General features: G+C 38.2%; 1 non-coding gene across 1 annotated transcript; it reads right to left on the bottom strand.

Annotated features, from left to right (window-relative positions):
* Positions 1-2,729: 2,729 nt before the first annotated feature.
* On the bottom strand, positions 2,730-2,801 carry Trnaq-uug (transfer RNA glutamine (anticodon UUG)). Its single transcript has one exon. It is a non-coding gene; the product is annotated as a tRNA-Gln (tRNA).
* Between the last annotated feature and the right edge of the window lie 2,997 nt (positions 2,802-5,798).

Raw genomic sequence — 5,798 nt, 5'->3', positions numbered from 1 at the left:
GTAGTAGATGAGAATGAGGGATTTGTTTTTGCGAGAAGATTAACGGATTAACTGTACAGGACAGAATGTTAATCCGGAGACTAGCGTTAGACCTCTCCAGTTTGAAGATGAACGTATATGTTTACACACACGCACACACAGACACACACATACATACACACACACACACAAACAAACACATACAAACACACTCACATATATACAAAGAAATACACACAAATATGTCTTATACACACACATACACATACGTATGCATATACACTTTATCTCTCTTTCTACTTCCAGCTATAGACATATCTTTCTGTCTGTGCTTTTAACTTACACAAGCATACACACACACGCACACACATATACTCACGCGCAAACACACACACTTCGCACACAATCACATAGATGCATACAAACAAGTATACATTGCACTTGTGTGTATGTATATATATATATATGATATTTTATAGTCATATACATAATTAAAACAAGGGATCGGCTTAACACCTCACCACGCACTGCAAGAAATAGACACTAAAGCCCCTATTACCACCTTAAAATCTCCGAGAATAACACGCTATATTGTAGACGAGCAGAAGAAAAATAATGAATCAACAAGGCATATGGATGATCTTGGAAAATCTAGCTCCCAACTTTGGAATTAAGAGCTATATCAACCACCGAACTGGACGGTACTGCATAGTACCAAAGACCCCACATGCAGTACTGCTTGGCATTGGCGCTGGAAGCTCCATTATGAATATTTCAGAGTGTTTGGGTGTCAATCTGAGGACATCTACCGCGAGTGATAAAAATCAAACATCCAATCAACATCATTGTGCTTGGAGTGATCACTAGTGATGGTAACGTTATGCCGCCATTCATCTTCCCACACGGCCTCAGCCTCAACACGCAGGTCTACATTAAGTGCCTGGAGGAAGTAGTGCTGCCCTGGGTGAAGAAGGTGGCTGCTGGAAGCCCCTGTGTCTGGCAACACGACTCTGCACCATGCCAGACAAGCAGGAGAACCCAGTAATAGCTGTCCGACAATTTCTACGACCACACCACCCCTAACATCTGGCCACCTAACTCCCCCCAGACTGCAACCCCCTTGATTATTATGTGTGTGGGGGCGGAATTGAGCGAGGGACCAACAAAACTGCTTCTAACACCAATGGTGAAGGCAAGGATTATGGAAGCATTGACCAACTTAAACAAGGAGACCGTCCAGAGTTGTAAGAGATCTCGAAGTCGTCTGGAGGCCGTGGTTGAAGCCAATGGCGATTTTATTGAATAAATTTCCTCTTTAGTATTTCAAGATATTTTAATGTAATTTTGATAAATATAACTGTTAAAATGAGACGCCAGTGTTATTTTCATTTTTGCATAATTTAGACAACAGTTTATTCACTGGACCCTGTGTGTATATATATATATATATATATATATATATATATATATATATATATATATATATATATATACATATATATACATATATATATTCAGCTCCAACAATGAAGAAAATCCTGACAATGCAATCAAATGCTATAAAATTTCAAGCTATTGTTTTCAAGTACATTCAAAGACGATCTAGATTGACTATAATTATCTACGTCTAATTAAAAATTAATAGTAACAATAGAAAGTAATTATTGTGAAATTGCCACACAAACAGACAATTCTTTATTTCAAAGCACAAGTTAGAATGGAATCGCATATTTTCTTTATTGTATGTGCGTTACTCCGAATCTTCTCTGTTACTCTTTTTGTCTTTCTTTTGTATTCACGTTGAAAGTATTTTAAAGGCAATGCAGTTACTGTGTTGAGCTAAAAGTTTTGCAACATTTTGGGAACTTATTTGCTTTATTCGTCACATTACTGCAAAAGTGGCCCAATATTCAAAATAGAGGTCATCGTCTTACACCGCCCGAAGCCATGTCTATGCCAGTTCTTTGATCCATCGGTGATACCAGTTGTCGTTTGAAGCGAAGAACTCCTTCACTAAAGCTTCTACCTGTTTTTGGTTGATGAATCAGGAAGTTCTCAAGAATAGAGCCATAGATCGGAACAACTAATAATCCGAGGGAGTTAGGTACGGACTATATGCTGGGTTCCCTCAAGTTCCGAGAGTTTATTCCGGATCATTTGTGTGGTATGAGGTCGACCATAGCCTTGTGAATAGATTTGGTAGACGGAAACTACAAAAAGCCCGACGTGTATATATATATATGTGTGTGTGTGTGTGTGTGTGTGTGTGTGTGTGTGTGTGTGTGTGTGTGTGTGTGTGTATAATATTAGGGATAAAATCCAAAATTACAGGTAAAAACTCAATTAAAATCAATTTATTAAAAATTAAAATTAAATTTTAATTAATATATGTGACAGTGGATTTTCATCGATGAGTTCATGAACCTTGGTTCTTTTCCCTAAAACTATATATATATATATATATATATGTGTGTGTGTGTGTGTGTGTGTGTGTGTATGTATATATATTTGTGTGTGCGCGTGTGTATGTCTTTATGTCTGTTTGTCCCCCATCACCACTTGACAACCGGTGTTGGTGTGTTTACCTCTCCGTAACTTAGCGATTCAGCGAAAGACAGATCTAAAGTAAGTACCAGGCTTAAAAAACAAGTACGGAGGTCGATTCGTTCGACTAAAAATTCAAAGCGGTGCCCCAGTATGGGCACAGTCTAATGACCGAAACAAGTAAACGATAAGTAAATATACCAGCCAGGTCTCACCGAGATTCGAACTCAGATCGCTGGATTCAAAGCCCAGAGTGCTAACCATTACACCATGAGACCGTGAACAGAAAAAAGCACTCAAAATGTTGCTACTTCAGTTCAGTAGGAAGAAAGTTTCTCTGGCGCAGGCATAATTGCGTAGTAAGAAGTTTGCTTGCTAACCACGTGGTTCTAGGTTCAGTCCCACTCTGTGGCACCTTGGGCAAGTGCCTTCTACTATAGCCTCGGGCCGACTAAAGCCTTGTGAGTGGGTGTAGTAGACATAAAATAAATGAAGCACGTCGTATATATATATATATATACTTATGTAGATGAATTGATAGATAGATAAATAGATAGATGTGTATGTGTGTTCGATATCGTTTATGTGTGTGTGTGTGTGTGTGTGTGTGTGTGTGTGTGTCTTTGTCTCCCACGATCGCTTGATAACCGGTGTTGATGTGTTTGTTCCCTAGCCATCGCTTGACAACCGATGCTGGTGTGTTTACGTCCCCGTAACTTGGTGGTTTGGCAAACGAGACCGACAGAATAAGTACTAGGCTTACAAAAAATAAATCCTGGGGTTGATTCCTTCGACTAAAAAACCCTTTAAGGTGTGTGTGTGTGTGTGTGTGTGTGTGTGTGTGTGTGTGTGTGTGTGTGTGCTCTTAGCTTACTTTTTCTTGGGGCTGGCCAGATTGGAGCAATATCGAGTATAACCAGCCGAAATTGCAAAGATAATTTGGATCTCGACTGATGAAAGAAAACTCCAAATGACCTGTCCTTGTTTTGTTGTCCCTTTCTTGTATCACCTAACTGTCTGGATGTTTTGCGTTCTTGTTCCATTTTGTATTATTTATATATATATATATATATATATAGAGAGAGAGAGAGAGAGAGAGAGAGAGAGAGGGAAAGACAGAAAGACAGACAGAGAGGGAGAGAGGGAGAGATAGATCGATAGATAGATATATAGAGAGTGATAGAGAGAGAAGGGAGATCCCCCTTCCTATTCACCATTCATTTATTTATTTAATCATTTACCATTGTATTGGAATGGGTTTAAGGATGTTGACCTCTTCAAAAAAAAAAAAAAACAAAGAAGACAACAGGTGGGCTGTGGTCACCACTGAAAGTCTTGTCGCTTTCTTTCTCTATTCCCCCATTTTTTTCTCTTTTCTCTTTCTTTCTTTTCTCCTTTTTCCTTCTTTTTTCCTCTATCTTTCTCCTCTTTCAGTTATATCTATCTATCTATCTATCTATCTCCATTGTCATGGAACCTCACCCTAAAAAACAAAAACAATGTTCTCTTCTTCTAAACAAAAGCCCCCACCCACCCACCACTACCATCAACATGTTCACAAGCTGTTCACAAAATATTGTTTGACAAGTTCGAGAAAAGAGCGAAAGCGCTAATAATAATGAAGAAATATATATATATATATATATATATATATATATATATATATATATATATATATATATATATATATATATAGATAGATAGATAGATATATAGCAAGAGGAAGAGAGTGGGCGAGAGAGAGAGAGAGAGAGAGAGTGAGAGAGAGAGAGTGAGAGAGAGACGTAAACAGATTGTTACAGAGAAAGAGACAGAAAGAGAAGGAGAGAGAGAGAAAGAGTAAGAGATAGAGAGTGTGGAATAAAAGGACAGAGAGAAAAAAAGTGAGAAAGAGAGGGAATGAAGTGGGAGTGCGACAGTAGAAGGCTGGAAAATAGGAGAATGGATACTTTTTATTGAAAATCGTTTTAAGAAAAAGAAGGATACTTTAAAATCTATCTTGCTGTTTGTCGAACGTCAGCTTTGATTGAAATCTAAATTCAAAGTCGCTCTAGATGTGACCAGCCAGCCTATCTTTCTCAAGACGGTGTATCGTAATTTGGGGCGGAATTTTGTTTCTCTGTCCTTCATTCTTCAGTTTTTGAAATAAGAAAAAAAAAAAAGAATTATCTGTTAAAGGGAAGTAATTAAGCATGCCTTATTTTATTCTTTTTGTACTTTAAGAGTTACTTCCCTTCTAAAAATTGGTTTCCAAAACATGTTATCTGAACCCAATTCTGTTCTAGAATCATCATTAGTGTTTGGCTCTAGGTCAGCCCTGGCAGTGCAGAAGCAGATCTAAGACCTTCCAAGTACAATTAAATCTGTCTTTCTTCCGAGTTATCTATGGCATGTTGTTGTTGTTATTGCTGCTGCTGCTGCTGTTGTTGTTCTTCTTCTTTTTCCCTTCTTCTTCTCCACCTCCTTTTTCTCCTCCTCCCCCTCCTCTTTGTTTTTGGCCATTCATCATCGACGTACACACACACACACACATATATACATAATATATATCGTCCCTGTAATCTAGCGGTTCGCCACAAGAGACCGATAGGATCAGTACCAGGCTAAATGAAAGAATAAAAATAGGCACTGGTATCCTGGGGATCGATTCATTCGATAAACAATTCTTGAAAGGAGTGCCCCTGCCTGGCTGCAGGCTTATGACTGAAGGAAGTAAAAGATAATATATATGTTTTGAATCACATGCACCCTATTACAATACTGTTTTAGCCAGGTTTAGCTGGTTACCGAGAGCAAATACTAAGACTAATAAATACTCATGCAGAGAAAAGACAAAATGCCCATTGATAAACCTCTGTATGAGTACCAATGTTGTATATAAGTGCACCATACATACAAAGGCAGGGTCATACGTTTAAATCGATGCAATGGCTGATTCGTTCAAGAACCGATATCAAAACTACGTCACCAGCTTCACTAAAATCAACAAAAGGCGATCAACATCTTTGGTTGATTTTGTGTGGCAACTTAAGGAGGATAAGATTAAATATGATCTCACTTGGTCCATAATAAGACAAGCACAACCGTACAATGTTCTTTGCAGGAGCTGCAGACTGTGCTCTGAGGAATCGCTGTCCATTTTGTGGACCAATGAGAAGCTCATTAATAAGATTCCTGAAAGACTACCAAGATGCATGCATGCTACTAAATTCACTTTCACATATTACAGTGAGTATGAATTAATAACCACACTTTATCTAAATCTCTGGATGAAT

Source organism: Octopus bimaculoides, chromosome 27, assembly GCF_046866305.1.
Source record: "Octopus bimaculoides isolate indiv1 chromosome 27, ASM4686630v1, whole genome shotgun sequence".
NCBI classification, from domain to species: Eukaryota; Metazoa; Mollusca; class Cephalopoda; order Octopoda; family Octopodidae; genus Octopus; species Octopus bimaculoides.
This window is presented reverse-complemented; position numbering and strand designations above follow the sequence as displayed.